This window comes from Telmatherina bonti (genome assembly GCF_933228915.1).
Source record: "Telmatherina bonti genome assembly, chromosome: 21".
NCBI lineage: Eukaryota > Metazoa > Chordata > Actinopteri > Atheriniformes > Telmatherinidae > Telmatherina > Telmatherina bonti.
Genome location: NC_136630.1, coordinates 33,845,085 through 33,863,423, shown reverse-complemented (window position 1 = coordinate 33,863,423; position 18,339 = coordinate 33,845,085). Strand labels below are relative to the sequence as shown.

The following is an 18,339-nucleotide window of genomic DNA, read 5'->3' as shown; positions in this document are numbered from 1 at the left end:
CTGACAACACCTGTCTGTCCATATCTGTCTGATAACAACTGTCTGTCCACACCTGTCTCTGATAACACCTGTCTGTCCATACCTGTCTGATAACACCTGTCTATCCACACATGTCTGTCCACACCTGTCTCTGATAACACCTGTCTGTCCACACCTGTGTCTGACAACACATGTCTGTCCTCACCTGTCTCTGATAACACCTGTCTGTCCATATCTGTCTGATAACACCTGTCTGTCCTCACCTGTCTGATAACACCTGTCTGTCCACACCTGTCTCTGACAACACCTGTCTGTCCTCACTTGTCTCTGATAACACCTGTCTGTCCACACCTGTCTCTGACAACACATGTCTGTCCTCACCTGTCTCTGATAACAACTGTTTGTCCACACCTGTCTGACAACACATGTCTGTCCACACCTGTCTCTGATAACACCTGTCTGTCCTCACCTGTCTCTGATAACACCTGTCTGTCCTCACCTGTCTGTGATAACAACTGTCTGTCCACACCTGTCTGATAACACCTGTCTGTCCTCACCTGTCTCTGATAACACCTGTCTGTCCACACCTGTCTCTGACAACACCTGTCTGTCCTCACCTGTCTCTGATAACACCTGTCTGTCCACACCTGTCTCTGACAAAACATGTCTGTCCACACCTGTCTCTGACAACACATGTCTGTCCACACCTGTCTGTGATAACAACTGTCTGTCCACACCTGTCTGACAACACCTGTCTGTCCTCACCTGTCTCTGATAACACCTGTCTGTCCTCACCTGTCTCTGATAACAACTGTCTGTCCACACCTGTCTGATAACACCTGTCTGTCCTCACCTGTCTCTAATAACACCTGTCTGTCCTCACCTGTCTCTGATAACACCTGTCTGTCCTCACCTGTCTCTGATAACAACTGTCTGTCCACACCTGTCTGATAACACCTGTCTGTCCTCACCTGTCTCTAATCACACCTGTCTGTCCACACCTGTCTCTAATAACACCTGTCTGTCCTCACCTGTCTCTGATAACACTTGTCTGTCCACACCTGTCTCTGATAACAACTGTCTGTCCACACCTGTCTGATAACACCTGTCTGTCCTCACCTGTCTCTGATAACACCTGTCTGTCCATATCTGTCTGATAACACCTGTCTGTCCACACCTGTCTCTGATAACACCTGTCTGTCCTCACCTGTCTCTGATAACACCTGTCTGTCCACACCTGTCTCTGACAAAAATTGTCGGTCCTCACCTGTCTCTGACAACACCTGTCTGTCCTCACCTGTCTCTGACAAAACATGTCTGTCCACACCTGTCTCTGACAACACCTGTCTGTCCACACCTGTGTCTGAAAACACCTGTCTTTCCACACCTGTCTCTGACAACACATGTCTGTCCACACCTGTCTCTGATAACAACTGTCTGTCCACACCTGTCTCTGATAACACCTGTCTGTCCTCACCTGTCTCTGATAACAACTGTCTGTCCACACCTGTCTGATAACACCTGTCTGTCCACACCTGTCTCTGACAACACCTGTCTGTCCACACCTGTCTCTGACAACACCTGTCTGTCCATATCTGTCTGATAACACCTGTCTGTCCACACCTGTCTCTGACAACACCTGTCTGTCCTCACCTGTCTCTGATAAAGCCTGTCTGTCCACACCTGTCTCTGACAAAACATGTCTGTCCACACCTGTCTCTGACAACACATGTCTGTCCACACCTGTCTCTGACAACACCTGTCTGTCCTCACCGTCTCTGATGACACATGTCTGTCCATATCTGTCTGATAACACCTGTCTGTCCACACCTGTCTCTAATAACACCTGTCTGTCCATATCTGTCTGATAACAACTGTCTGTCCTCACCTGTCTCTGATAACACCTGTCTGTCCACACCTGTCTCTGATAACACCTGTCTGTCCACACCTGTCTCTGACAACACATGTCTGTCCACACCTGTCTCTGACAACACCTGTCTGTCCACACCTGTGTCTGAAAACACCCGTCTGTCCACACCTGTCTCTGATAACAACTGTCTGTCCACACCTGTCTGATAACACCTGTCTGTCCACACCTCTCTCTGACAACACCTGTCTGTCCACACCTGTCTCTGACAACACCTGTCTGTCCATATCTGTCTGATAACAACTGTCTGTCCACACCTGTCTCTGATAACACCTGTCTGTCCACACCTGTCTCTGATAACACCTGTCTGTCCTCACCTGTCTCTGACAACACATGTCTGTCCACACCTGTCTGTCCACACCTGTGTCTGAAAACACCTGTCTGTCCACACCTGTCTCTGACAACACATGTCTGTCCACACCTGTCTCTGATAACAACTGTCTGTCCACACCTGTCTCTGATAACACCTGTCTGTCCTCACCTGTCTCTGATAACAACTGTCTGTCCACACCTGTCTGATAACACCTGTTTGTCCTCACCTGTCTCTGATAACACCTGTCTGTCCATATCTGTCTGATAACACCTGTCTGTCCACACCTGTCTCTGACAACACCTGTCTGTCCACACCTGTCTCTGACAACACCTGTCTGTCCATATCTGTCTGATAACAACTGTCTGTCCTCACCTGTCTCTGATAACACCTGTCTGTCCTCACCTGTCTCTGATAACAACTGTCTGTCCACACCTGTCTGATAACACCTGTCTGTCCTCACCTGTCTGATAACACCTGTCTGTCCACACCTGTCTGATAACACCTGTCTGTCCTCACCTGTCTCTGATAACACCTGTCTGTCCACACCTGTCTCTGACAACACCTGTCTGTCCTCACCTGTCTCTGATAACACCTGTCTTTCCACACCTGTCTCTGACAACACATGTCTGTCCTCACCTGTGTCTGATAACAACTTTATGTCCACACCTGTCTGTCCATATCTGTCTCTGATAACACCTGTCTATCCTCACCTGTCTCTGATAACAACTGTCTGTCCACACCTGTCTGACAACACCTGTCTGTCCACACCTGTCTCTGACAACACCTGTCTGTCCTCACCTGTCTCTGATAACACATGTCTGTCGATATCTGTCTGATAACAACTGTCTGTCCACACCTGTCTCTGATAACACCTTTCTGTCCTCACCTGTCTCTGACAACACCTGTCTGTCCTCACCTGTCTCTGATAACAACTGTCTGTCCAAACCTGTCTGACAACACCTGTCTGTCCATATCTGTCTGACAACAACTGTCTGTCCTCACCTGTCTCTGATAACACCTGTCTGTCCTCACCTGTCTCTGATAACAACTGTCTGTCCACACCCGTGTCTGATAACACCTGTCTGTCCTCACCTGTCTCTGATAACACCTGTCTGTCCTCACCTGTCTCTGATAACAACTGTCTGTCCACACCTGTCTCTGACAACACCTGTCTGTCCATATCTGTCTGATAACAACTGTCTGTCCACACCTGTCTCTAATAACACCTGTCTGTCCTCACCTGTCTCTGATAACACCTGTCTGTCCTCACCTGTCTCTGATAACAACTGTCTGTCCACACCTGTCTGATAACACCTGTCTGTCCTCACCTGTCTCTGATAACACCTGTCTGTCCTCACCTGTCTCTAATAACACCTGTCTGTCCTCACCTGTCTCTGACAACACCTGTCTGTCCTCACCTGTCTCTGATAACACCTGTCTGTCCTCACCTGTCTCTGATAACAACTGTCTGTCCACACCTGTCTCTAATAACACCTGTCTGTCCTCACCTGTCTCTGATAACACCTGTCTGTCCTCACCTGTCTCTGATAACACCTGTCTGTCCTCACCTGTCTCTGATAACAACTGTCTGTCCTCACCTGTCTCTGATAACACCTGTCTGTCCACACCTGTCTCTGATAACACCTGTCTGTCCACACCTGTCTGTCCATACCTGTCTGATAACACCTGTCTATCCACACATGTCTGTCCACACCTGTCTCTGATAACACCTGTCTGTCCACACCTGTCTCTGACAACACATGTCTGTCCTCACCTGTCTCTGATAACACCTGTCTGTCCATATCTGTCTGATAACACCTGTCTGTCCTCACCTGTCTGATAACACCTGTCTGTCCACACCTGTCTCTGACAACACCTGTCTGTCCTCACTTGTCTCTGATAACACCTGTCTGTCCACACCTGTCTCTGACAACACATGTCTGTCCTCACCTGTCTCTGATAACAACTGTTTGTCCACACCTGTCTGACAACACCTGTCTGTCCACACCTGTCTCTGATAACACCTGTCTGTCCTCACCTGTCTCTGATAACACCTGTCTGTCCTCACCTGTCTGTGATAACAACTGTCTGTCCACACCTGTCTGATAACACCTGTCTGTCCTCACCTGTCTCTGATAACACCTGTCTGTCCACACCTGTCTCTGACAACACCTGTCTGTCCTCACCTGTCTCTGATAACACCTGTCTGTCCACACCTGTCTCTGACAAAACATGTCTGTCCACACCTGTCTCTGACAACACATGTCTGTCCACACCTGTCTCTGACAACACCTGTCTGTCCACACCTGTCTCTGACAAAACATGTCTGTCCACACCTGTCTCTGACAACACCTGTCTGTCCTCACCTGTCTCTGATAACAACTGTTTGTCCACACCTGTCTGACAACACCTGTCTGTCCACACCTGTCTCTGATAACACCTGTCTGTCCTCACCTGTCTCTGATAACACCTGTCTGTCCTCACCTGTCTGTGATAACAACTGTCTGTCCACACCTGTCTGATAACACCTGTCTGTCCTCACCTGTCTCTGATAACACCTGTCTGTCCACACCTGTCTCTGACAACACCTGTCTGTCCTCACCTGTCTCTGATAACACCTGTCTGTCCACACCTGTCTCTGACAAAACATGTCTGTCCACACCTGTCTCTGACAACACATGTCTGTCCACACCTGTCTCTGACAACACCTGTCTGTCCACACCTGTCTCTGACAAAACATGTCTGTCCACACCTGTCTCTGACAACACCTGTCTGTCCTCACCTGTCTCTGATAACAACTGTCTGTCCACACCTGTCTGATAACACCTGTCTGTCCTCACCTGTCTCTGATAACACCTGTCTGTCCTCACCTGTCTCTAATAACACCTGTCTGTCCTCACCTGTCTCTGATAACACCTGTCTGTCCTCACCTGTCTCTGATAACAACTGTCTGTCCACACCTGTCTGATAACACCTGTCTGTCCTCACCTGTCTCTAATCACACCTGTCTGTCCACACCTGTCTCTAATAACACCTGTCTGTCCTCACCTGTCTCTGATAACACTTGTCTGTCCTCACCTGTCTCTGATAACAACTGTCTGTCCACACCTGTCTCTGATAACAACTGTCTGTCCACACCTGTCTGATAACACCTGTCTGTCCTCACCTGTCTCTGATAACACCTGTCTGTCCATATCTGTCTGATAACACCTGTCTGTCCACACCTGTCTCTGATAACACCTGTCTGTCCTCACCTGTCTCTGATAACACCTGTCTGTCCACACCTGTCTCTGACTAAACATGTCGGTCCTCACCTGTCTCTGACAACACCTGTCTGTCCTCACCTGTCTCTGACAAAACATGTCTGTCCACACCTGTCTCTGACAACACCTGTCTGTCCACACCTGTGTCTGAAAACACCTGTCTTTCCACACCTGTCTCTGACAACACATGTCTGTCCACACCTGTCTCTGATAACAACTGTCTGTCCACACCTGTCTCTGATAACACCTGTCTGTCCTCACCTGTCTCTGATAACAACTGTCTGTCCACACCTGTCTGATAACACCTGTCTGTCCACACCTGTCTCTGACAACACCTGTCTGTCCACACCTGTCTCTGACAACACCTGTCTGTCCATATCTGTCTGATAACACCTGTCTGTCCACACCTGTCTCTGACAACACCTGTCTGTCCTCACCTGTCTCTGATAAAGCCTGTCTGTCCACACCTGTCTCTGACAAAACATGTCTGTCCTCACCTGTCTCTGACAACACATGTCTGTCCACACCTGTCTCTGACAACACCTGTCTGTCCTCACCTGTCTCTGATGACACATGTCTGTCCATATCTGTCTGATAACAACTGTCTGTCCACACCTGTCTCTAATAACACCTGTCTGTCCATATCTGTCTGATAACAACTGTCTGTCCTCACCTGTCTCTGATAACACCTGTCTGTCCACACCTGTCTCTGATAACACCTGTCTGTCCACACCTGTCTTTGACAACACATGTCTGTCCACACCTGTCTCTGACAACACCTGTCTGTCCACACCTGTGTCTGAAAACACCCGTCTGTCCACACCTGTCTCTGATAACAACTGTCTGTCCACACCTGTCTGATAACACCTGTCTGTCCACACCTCTCTCTGACAACACCTGTCTGTCCACACCTGTCTCTGACAACACCTGTCTGTCCATATCTGTCTGATAACAACTGTCTGTCCACACCTGTCTCTGATAACACCTGTCTGTCCACACCTGTCTCTGATAACACCTGTCTGTCCTCACCTGTCTCTGACAACACATGTCTGTCCTCACTTGTCTCTGATAACACCTGTCTGTCCACACCTGTCTCTGACAACACATGTCTGTCCTCACCTGTCTCTGATAACAACTGTTTGTCCACACCTGTCTGACAACACCTGTCTGTCCACACCTGTCTCTGATAACACCTGTCTGTCCTCACCTGTCTCTGATAACACCTGTCTGTCCTCACCTGTCTGTGATAACAACTGTCTGTCCACACCTGTCTGATAACACCTGTCTGTCCTCACCTGTCTCTGATAACACCTGTCTGTCCACACCTGTCTCTGACAACACCTGTCTGTCCTCACCTGTCTCTGATAACACCTGTCTGTCCACACCTGTCTCTGACAAAACATGTCTGTCCACACCTGTCTCTGACAACACATGTCTGTCCACACCTGTCTCTGACAACACCTGTCTGTCCACACCTGTCTCTGACAAAACATGTCTGTCCACACCTGTCTCTGACAACACCTGTCTGTCCTCACCTGTCTCTGATAACAACTGTCTGTCCACACCTGTCTGATAACACCTGTCTGTCCTCACCTGTCTCTGATAACACCTGTCTGTCCTCACCTGTCTCTAATAACACCTGTCTGTCCTCACCTGTCTCTGATAACACCTGTCTGTCCTCACCTGTCTCTGATAACAACTGTCTGTCCACACCTGTCTGATAACACCTGTCTGTCCTCACCTGTCTCTAATCACACCTGTCTGTCCACACCTGTCTCTAATAACACCTGTCTGTCCTCACCTGTCTCTGATAACACTTGTCTGTCCTCACCTGTCTCTGATAACAACTGTCTGTCCACACCTGTCTCTGATAACAACTGTCTGTCCACACCTGTCTGATAACACCTGTCTGTCCTCACCTGTCTCTGATAACACCTGTCTGTCCATATCTGTCTGATAACACCTGTCTGTCCACACCTGTCTCTGATAACACCTGTCTGTCCTCACCTGTCTCTGATAACACCTGTCTGTCCACACCTGTCTCTGACTAAACATGTCGGTCCTCACCTGTCTCTGACAACACCTGTCTGTCCTCACCTGTCTCTGACAAAACATGTCTGTCCACACCTGTCTCTGACAACACCTGTCTGTCCACACCTGTGTCTGAAAACACCTGTCTTTCCACACCTGTCTCTGACAACACATGTCTGTCCACACCTGTCTCTGATAACAACTGTCTGTCCACACCTGTCTCTGATAACACCTGTCTGTCCTCACCTGTCTCTGATAACAACTGTCTGTCCACACCTGTCTGATAACACCTGTCTGTCCACACCTGTCTCTGACAACACCTGTCTGTCCACACCTGTCTCTGACAACACCTGTCTGTCCATATCTGTCTGATAACACCTGTCTGTCCACACCTGTCTCTGACAACACCTGTCTGTCCTCACCTGTCTCTGATAAAGCCTGTCTGTCCACACCTGTCTCTGACAAAACATGTCTGTCCTCACCTGTCTCTGACAACACATGTCTGTCCACACCTGTCTCTGACAACACCTGTCTGTCCTCACCTGTCTCTGATGACACATGTCTGTCCATATCTGTCTGATAACAACTGTCTGTCCACACCTGTCTCTAATAACACCTGTCTGTCCATATCTGTCTGATAACAACTGTCTGTCCTCACCTGTCTCTGATAACACCTGTCTGTCCACACCTGTCTCTGATAACACCTGTCTGTCCACACCTGTCTTTGACAACACATGTCTGTCCACACCTGTCTCTGACAACACCTGTCTGTCCACACCTGTGTCTGAAAACACCCGTCTGTCCACACCTGTCTCTGATAACAACTGTCTGTCCACACCTGTCTGATAACACCTGTCTGTCCACACCTCTCTCTGACAACACCTGTCTGTCCACACCTGTCTCTGACAACACCTGTCTGTCCATATCTGTCTGATAACAACTGTCTGTCCACACCTGTCTCTGATAACACCTGTCTGTCCACACCTGTCTCTGATAACACCTGTCTGTCCTCACCTGTCTCTGACAACACATGTCTGTCCTCACTTGTCTCTGATAACACCTGTCTGTCCACACCTGTCTCTGACAACACATGTCTGTCCTCACCTGTCTCTGATAACAACTGTTTGTCCACACCTGTCTGACAACACCTGTCTGTCCACACCTGTCTCTGATAACACCTGTCTGTCCTCACCTGTCTCTGATAACACCTGTCTGTCCTCACCTGTCTGTGATAACAACTGTCTGTCCACACCTGTCTGATAACACCTGTCTGTCCTCACCTGTCTCTGATAACACCTGTCTGTCCACACCTGTCTCTGACAACACCTGTCTGTCCTCACCTGTCTCTGATAACACCTGTCTGTCCACACCTGTCTCTGACAAAACATGTCTGTCCACACCTGTCTCTGACAACACATGTCTGTCCACACCTGTCTCTGACAACACCTGTCTGTCCACACCTGTCTCTGACAAAACATGTCTGTCCACACCTGTCTCTGACAACACCTGTCTGTCCTCACCTGTCTCTGATAACAACTGTCTGTCCACACCTGTCTGATAACACCTGTCTGTCCTCACCTGTCTCTGATAACACCTGTCTGTCCTCACCTGTCTCTAATAACACCTGTCTGTCCTCACCTGTCTCTGATAACACCTGTCTGTCCATATCTGTCTGATAACAACTGTCTGTCCTCACCTGTCTCTGATAACACCTGTCTGTCCACACCTGTCTCTGATAACACCTGTCTGTCCACACCTGTCTTTGACAACACATGTCTGTCCACACCTGTCTCTGACAACACCTGTCTGTCCACACCTGTGTCTGAAAACACCCGTCTGTCCACACCTGTCTCTGATAACAACTGTCTTTCCACACCTGTCTGATAACACCTGTCTGTCCACACCTCTCTCTGACAACACCTGTCTGTCCACACCTGTCTCTGACAACACCTGTCTGTCCATATCTGTCTGATAACAACTGTCTGTCCACACCTGTCTCTGATAACACCTGTCTGTCCACACCTGTCTCTGATAACACCTGTCTGTCCTCACCTGTCTCTGACAACACATGTCTGTCCTCACTTGTCTCTGATAACACCTGTCTGTCCACACCTGTCTCTGACAACACATGTCTGTCCTCACCTGTCTCTGATAACAACTGTTTGTCCACACCTGTCTGACAACACCTGTCTGTCCACACCTGTCTCTGATAACACCTGTCTGTCCTCACCTGTCTCTGATAACACCTGTCTGTCCTCACCTGTCTGTGATAACAACTGTCTGTCCACACCTGTCTGATAACACCTGTCTGTCCTCACCTGTCTCTGATAACACCTGTCTGTCCACACCTGTCTCTGACAACACCTGTCTGTCCTCACCTGTCTCTGATAACACCTGTCTGTCCACACCTGTCTCTGACAAAACATGTCTGTCCACACCTGTCTCTGACAACACATGTCTGTCCACACCTGTCTCTGACAACACCTGTCTGTCCACACCTGTCTCTGACAAAACATGTCTGTCCACACCTGTCTCTGACAACACCTGTCTGTCCTCACCTGTCTCTGATAACAACTGTCTGTCCACACCTGTCTGATAACACCTGTCTGTCCTCACCTGTCTCTGATAACACCTGTCTGTCCTCACCTGTCTCTAATAACACCTGTCTGTCCTCACCTGTCTCTGATAACACCTGTCTGTCCTCACCTGTCTCTGATAACAACTGTCTGTCCACACCTGTCTGATAACACCTGTCTGTCCTCACCTGTCTCTAATCACACCTGTCTGTCCACACCTGTCTCTAATAACACCTGTCTGTCCTCACCTGTCTCTGATAACACTTGTCTGTCCTCACCTGTCTCTGATAACAACTGTCTGTCCACACCTGTCTCTGATAACAACTGTCTGTCCACACCTGTCTGATAACACCTGTCTGTCCTCACCTGTCTCTGATAACACCTGTCTGTCCATATCTGTCTGATAACACCTGTCTGTCCACACCTGTCTCTGATAACACCTGTCTGTCCTCACCTGTCTCTGATAACACCTGTCTGTCCACACCTGTCTCTGACTAAACATGTCGGTCCTCACCTGTCTCTGACAACACCTGTCTGTCCTCACCTGTCTCTGACAAAACATGTCTGTCCACACCTGTCTCTGACAACACCTGTCTGTCCACACCTGTGTCTGAAAACACCTGTCTTTCCACACCTGTCTCTGACAACACATGTCTGTCCACACCTGTCTCTGATAACAACTGTCTGTCCACACCTGTCTCTGATAACACCTGTCTGTCCTCACCTGTCTCTGATAACAACTGTCTGTCCACACCTGTCTGATAACACCTGTCTGTCCACACCTGTCTCTGACAACACCTGTCTGTCCACACCTGTCTCTGACAACACCTGTCTGTCCATATCTGTCTGATAACACCTGTCTGTCCACACCTGTCTCTGACAACACCTGTCTGTCCTCACCTGTCTCTGATAAAGCCTGTCTGTCCACACCTGTCTCTGACAAAACATGTCTGTCCTCACCTGTCTCTGACAACACATGTCTGTCCACACCTGTCTCTGACAACACCTGTCTGTCCTCACCTGTCTCTGATGACACATGTCTGTCCATATCTGTCTGATAACAACTGTCTGTCCACACCTGTCTCTAATAACACCTGTCTGTCCATATCTGTCTGATAACAACTGTCTGTCCTCACCTGTCTCTGATAACACCTGTCTGTCCACACCTGTCTCTGATAACACCTGTCTGTCCACACCTGTCTTTGACAACACATGTCTGTCCACACCTGTCTCTGACAACACCTGTCTGTCCACACCTGTGTCTGAAAACACCCGTCTGTCCACACCTGTCTCTGATAACAACTGTCTGTCCACACCTGTCTGATAACACCTGTCTGTCCACACCTCTCTCTGACAACACCTGTCTGTCCACACCTGTCTCTGACAACACCTGTCTGTCCATATCTGTCTGATAACAACTGTCTGTCCACACCTGTCTCTGATAACACCTGTCTGTCCACACCTGTCTCTGATAACACCTGTCTGTCCTCACCTGTCTCTGACAACACATGTCTGTCCACACCTGTCTCTGACAACACCTGTCTGTCCACACCTGTGTCTGAAAACACCTGTCTGTCCACACCTGTCTCTGACAACACATGTCTGTCCACACCTGTCTCTGATAACAACTGTCTGTCCACACCTGTCTCTGATAACACCTGTCTGTCCTCACCTGTCTCTGATAACAACTGTCTGTCCACACCTGTCTGATAACACCTGTTTGTCCTCACCTGTCTCTGATAACACCTTTCTGTCCATATCTGTCTGATAACACCTGTCTGTCCACACCTGTCTCTGACAACACCTGTCTGTCCATATCTGTCTGATAACAACTGTCTGTCCTCACCTGTCTCTGATAACACCTGTCTGTCCTCACCTGTCTCTGATAACAACTGTCTGTCCACACCTGTCTGATAACACCTGTCTGTCCTCACCTGTCTGATAACACCTGTCTGTCCACACCTGTCTGATAACACCTGTCTGTCCTCACCTGTCTCTGATAACACCTGTCTGTCCACACCTGTCTCTGACAACACCTGTCTGTCCTCACCTGTCTCTGATAACACCTGTCTTTCCACACCTGTCTCTGACAACACATGTCTGTCCTCACCTGTCTCTGATAACACCTGTCTGTCCACACCTGTCTCTGATAACACCTGTCTGTCCTCACCTGTCTCTGATAACACCTGTCTGTCCTCACCTGTCTCTGATAACAACTGTCTGTCCTCACCTGTCTCTGATAACACCTGTCTGTCCACACCTGTCTCTGATAACACCTGTCTATCCACACATGTCTGTCCACACCTGTCTCTGATAACACCTGTCTGTCCACACCTGTCTCTGACAACACATGTCTGTCCTCACCTGTCTCTGATAACACCTGTCTGTCCATATCTGTCTGATAACACCTGTCTGTCCTCACCTGTCTGATAACACCTGTCTGTCCACACCTGTCTCTGACAACACCTGTCTGTCCTCACTTGTCTCTGATAACACCTGTCTGTCCACACCTGTCTCTGACAACACATGTCTGTCCTCACCTGTCTCTGATAACAACTGTTTGTCCACACCTGTCTGACAACACCTGTCTGTCCACACCTGTCTCTGATAACACCTGTCTGTCCTCACCTGTCTCTGATAACACCTGTCTGTCCTCACCTGTCTGTGATAACAACTGTCTGTCCACACCTGTCTGATAACACCTGTCTGTCCTCACCTGTCTCTGATAACACCTGTCTGTCCACACCTGTCTCTGACAACACCTGTCTGTCCTCACCTGTCTCTGATAACACCTGTCTGTCCACACCTGTCTCTGACAAAACATGTCTGTCCACACCTGTCTCTGACAACACATGTCTGTCCACACCTGTCTCTGACAACACCTGTCTGTCCACACCTGTCTCTGACAAAACATGTCTGTCCACACCTGTCTCTGACAACACCTGTCTGTCCACACCTGTCTCTGATAACAACTGTCTGTCCACACCTGTCTGATAACACCTGTCTGTCCTCACCTGTCTCTGATAACACCTGTCTGTCCTCACCTGTCTCTAATAACACCTGTCTGTCCTCACCTGTCTCTGATAACACCTGTCTGTCCTCACCTGTCTCTGATAACAACTGTCTGTCCACACCTGTCTGATAACACCTGTCTGTCCTCACCTGTCTCTAATCACACCTGTCTGTCCACACCTGTCTCTAATAACACCTGTCTGTCCTCACCTGTCTCTGATAACACTTGTCTGTCCTCACCTGTCTCTGATAACAACTGTCTGTCCACACCTGTCTCTGATAACAACTGTCTGTCCACACCTGTCTGATAACACCTGTCTGTCCTCACCTGTCTCTGATAACACCTGTCTGTCCATATCTGTCTGATAACACCTGTCTGTCCACACCTGTCTCTGATAACACCTGTCTGTCCTCACCTGTCTCTGATAACACCTGTCTGTCCACACCTGTCTCTGACTAAACATGTCGGTCCTCACCTGTCTCTGACAACACCTGTCTGTCCTCACCTGTCTCTGACAAAACATGTCTGTCCACACCTGTCTCTGACAACACCTGTCTGTCCACACCTGTGTCTGAAAACACCTGTCTTTCCACACCTGTCTCTGACAACACATGTCTGTCCACACCTGTCTCTGATAACAACTGTCTGTCCACACCTGTCTCTGATAACACCTGTCTGTCCTCACCTGTCTCTGATAACAACTGTCTGTCCACACCTGTCTGATAACACCTGTCTGTCCACACCTGTCTCTGACAACACCTGTCTGTCCACACCTGTCTCTGACAACACCTGTCTGTCCATATCTGTCTGATAACACCTGTCTGTCCACACCTGTCTCTGACAACACCTGTCTGTCCTCACCTGTCTCTGATAAAGCCTGTCTGTCCACACCTGTCTCTGACAAAACATGTCTGTCCACACCTGTCTCTGACAACACATGTCTGTCCACACCTGTCTCTGACAACACCTGTCTTTCCTCACCTGTCTCTGATGACACATGTCTGTCCATATCTGTCTGATAACAACTGTCTGTCCACACCTGTCTCTAATAACACCTGTCTGTCCATATCTGTCTGATAACAACTGTCTGTCCTCACCTGTCTCTGATAACACCTGTCTGTCCACACCTGTCTCTGATAACACCTGTCTGTCCACACCTGTCTTTGACAACACATGTCTGTCCACACCTGTCTCTGACAACACCTGTCTGTCCACACCTGTGTCTGAAAACACCCGTCTGTCCACACCTGTCTCTGATAACAACTGTCTGTCCACACCTGTCTGATAACACCTGTCTGTCCACACCTCTCTCTGACAACACCTGTCTGTCCACACCTGTCTCTGACAACACCTGTCTGTCCATATCTGTCTGATAACAACTGTCTGTCCACACCTGTCTCTGATAACACCTGTCTGTCCACACCTGTCTCTGATAACACCTGTCTGTCCTCACCTGTCTCTGACAACACATGTCTGTCCACACCTGTCTCTGACAACACCTGTCTGTCCACACCTGTGTCTGAAAACACCTGTCTGTCCACACCTGTCTCTGACAACACATGTCTGTCCACACCTGTCTCTGATAACAACTGTCTGTCCACACCTGTCTCTGATAACACCTGTCTGTCCTCACCTGTCTCTGATAACAACTGTCTGTCCACACCTGTCTGATAACACCTGTTTGTCCTCACCTGTCTCTGATAACACCTGTCTGTCCATATCTGTCTGATAACACCTGTCTGTCCACACCTGTCTCTGACAACACCTGTCTGTCCACACCTGTCTCTGACAACACCTGTCTGTCCATATCTGTCTGATAACAACTGTCTGTCCTCACCTGTCTCTGATAACACCTGTCTGTCCTCACCTGTCTCTGATAACAACTGTCTGTCCACACCTGTCTGATAACACCTGTCTGTCCTCACCTGTCTGATAACACCTGTCTGTCCACACCTGTCTGATAACACCTGTCTGTCCTCACCTGTCTCTGATAACACCTGTCTGTCCACACCTGTCTCTGACAACACCTGTCTGTCCTCACCTGTCTCTGATAACACCTGTCTTTCCACACCTGTCTCTGACAACACATGTCTGTCCTCACCTGTCTCTGATAACAACTTTATGTCCACACCTGTCTGTCCATATCTGTCTCTGATAACACCTGTCTATCCTCACCTGTCTCTGATAACAACTGTCTGTCCACACCTGTCTGACAACACCTGTCTGTCCACACCTGTCTCTGACAACACCTGTCTGTCCTCACCTGTCTCTGATAACACATGTCTGTCGATATCTGTCTGATAACAACTGTCTGTCCACACCTGTCTCTGATAACACCTTTCTGTCTTCACCTGTCTCTGACAACACCTGTCTGTCCTCACCTGTCTCTAATAACACCTGTCTGTCCATATCTGTCTGATAACACCTGTCTGTCCTCACCTGTCTCTGATAACAACTGTCTGTCCACACCTGTCTGTCCATATCTGTCTGATAACACCTGTCTGTCCTCACCTGTCTCTGATAACAACTGTCTGTCCACACCTGTCTGTCCTCACCTGTCTGTGATAACACCTGTCTGTCCTCACCTGTCTCTGATAACACATGTCTGTCCATATCTGTCTGATAACAACTGTCTGTCCACACCTGTCTCTGATAACACCTGTCAGTCCATATCTGTCTGATAACAACTGTCTGTCCACACCTGTCTCTGATAACACCTGTCAGTCCATATCTGTCTGATAACAACTGTCTGTCCACACCTGTCTCTGATAACAACTGTCTGTCCTCACCTGTCTCTGATAACACCTGTATGTCCATACCTGTCTGATAACACCTGTCTGTCCACACCTGTCTCTGATAACACCTGTCTGTCCTCACCTGTGTCTGATAACAACTGTCTGTCCACACCTGTCTCTGATAACACCTGTCTGTCCTCACCTGTGTCTGATAACAACTGTCTGTCCACACCTGTCTCTGATAACACCTGTCTGTCCACACCTGTCTCTGACAACACCTGTCTGTCCTCACCTGTGTCTGATAACACCTGTCTGTCCACACCTGTCTCTGACAAAACATGTCTGTCCACACCTGTCTCTGACAACACCTGTCTGTCCTCACCTGTCTCTGATAACAACTGTCTGTCCACACCTGTCTGATAACACCTGTCTGTCCTCACCTGTCTCTGATAACACCTGTCTGTCCTCACCTGTCTCTAATAACACCTGTCTGTCCTCACCTGTCTCTGATAACACCTGTCTGTCCTCACCTGTCTCTGATAACAACTGTCTGTCCACACCTGTCTGATAACACCTGTCTGTCCTCACCTGTCTCTAATCACACCTGTCTGTCCACACCTGTCTCTAATAACACCTGTCTGTCCTCACCTGTCTCTGATAACACTTGTCTGTCCTCACCTGTCTCTGATAACAACTGTCTGTCCACACCTGTCTCTGATAACAACTGTCTGTCCACACCTGTCTGATAACACCTGTCTGTCCTCACCTGTCTCTGATAACACCTGTCTGTCCATATCTGTCTGATAACACCTGTCTGTCCACACCTGTCTCTGATAACACCTGTCTGTCCTCACCTGTCTCTGATAACACCTGTCTGTCCACACCTGTCTCTGACTAAACATGTCGGTCCTCACCTGTCTCTGACAACACCTGTCTGTCCTCACCTGTCTCTGACAAAACATGTCTGTCCACACCTGTCTCTGACAACACCTGTCTGTCCACACCTGTGTCTGAAAACACCTGTCTTTCCACACCTGTCTCTGACAACACATGTCTGTCCACACCTGTCTCTGATAACAACTGTCTGTCCACACCTGTCTCTGATAACACCTGTCTGTCCTCACCTGTCTCTGATAACAACTGTCTGTCCACACCTGTCTGATAACACCTGTCTGTCCACACCTGTCTCTGACAACACCTGTCTGTCCACACCTGTCTCTGACAACACCTGTCTGTCCATATCTGTCTGATATCACCTGTCTGTCCACACCTGTCTCTGACAACACCTGTCTGTCCTCACCTGTCTCTGATAAAGCCTGTCTGTCCACACCTGTCTCTGACAAAACATGTCTGTCCACACCTGTCTCTGACAACACATGTCTGTCCACACCTGTCTCTGACAACACCTGTCTGTCCTCACCTGTCTCTGATGACACATGTCTGTCCATATCTGTCTGATAACAACTGTCTGTCCACACCTGTCTCTAATAACACCTGTCTGTCCATATCTGTCTGATAACAACTGTCTGTCCTCACCTGTCTCTGATAACACCTGTCTGTCCACACCTGTCTCTGATAACACCTGTCTGTCCACACCTGTCTTTGACAACACATGTCTGTCCACACCTGTCTCTGACAACACCTGTCTGTCCACACCTGTGTCTGAAAACACCCGTCTGTCCACACCTGTCTCTGATAACAACTGTCTGTCCACACCTGTCTGATAACACCTGTCTGTCCACACCTCTCTCTGACAACACCTGTCTGTCCACACCTGTCTCTGACAACACCTGTCTGTCCATATCTGTCTGATAACAACTGTCTGTCCACACCTGTCTCTGATAACACCTGTCTGTCCACACCTGTCTCTGATAACACCTGTCTGTCCTCACCTGTCTCTGACAACACATGTCTGTCCACACCTGTCTCTGACAACACCTGTCTGTCCACACCTGTGTCTGAAAACACCTGTCTGTCCACACCTGTCTCTGACAACACATGTCTGTCCACACCTGTCTCTGATAACAACTGTCTGTCCACACCTGTCTCTGATAACACCTGTCTGTCCTCACCTGTCTCTGATAACAACTGTCTGTCCACACCTGTCTGATAACACCTGTTTGTCCTCACCTGTCTCTGATAACACCTGTCTGTCCATATCTGTCTGATAACACCTGTCTGTCCACACCTGTCTCTGACAACACCTGTCTGTCCACACCTGTCTCTGACAACACCTGTCTGTCCATATCTGTCTGATAACAACTGTCTGTCCTCACCTGTCTCTGATAACACCTGTCTGTCCTCACCTGTCTCTGATAACAACTGTCTGTCCACACCTGTCTGATAACACCTGTCTGTCCTCACCTGTCTGATAACACCTGTCTGTCCACACCTGTCTGATAACACCTGTCTGTCCTCACCTGTCTCTGATAACACCTGTCTGTCCACACCTGTCTCTGACAACACCTGTCTGTCCTCACCTGTCTCTGATAACACCTGTCT

At 48.8% G+C, this 18,339-nt stretch overlaps 1 protein-coding gene across 1 annotated transcript in view; it reads left to right on the top strand.

Annotated features, from left to right (window-relative positions):
- The window catches only part of LOC306771501 (protein FAM13C-like), a gene marked incomplete at both ends in the record, with an annotated part of 101,689 nt that overhangs the window by 733 nt on the left and 82,617 nt on the right, over positions 1–18,339 (top strand). The window lies entirely within an intron of this gene.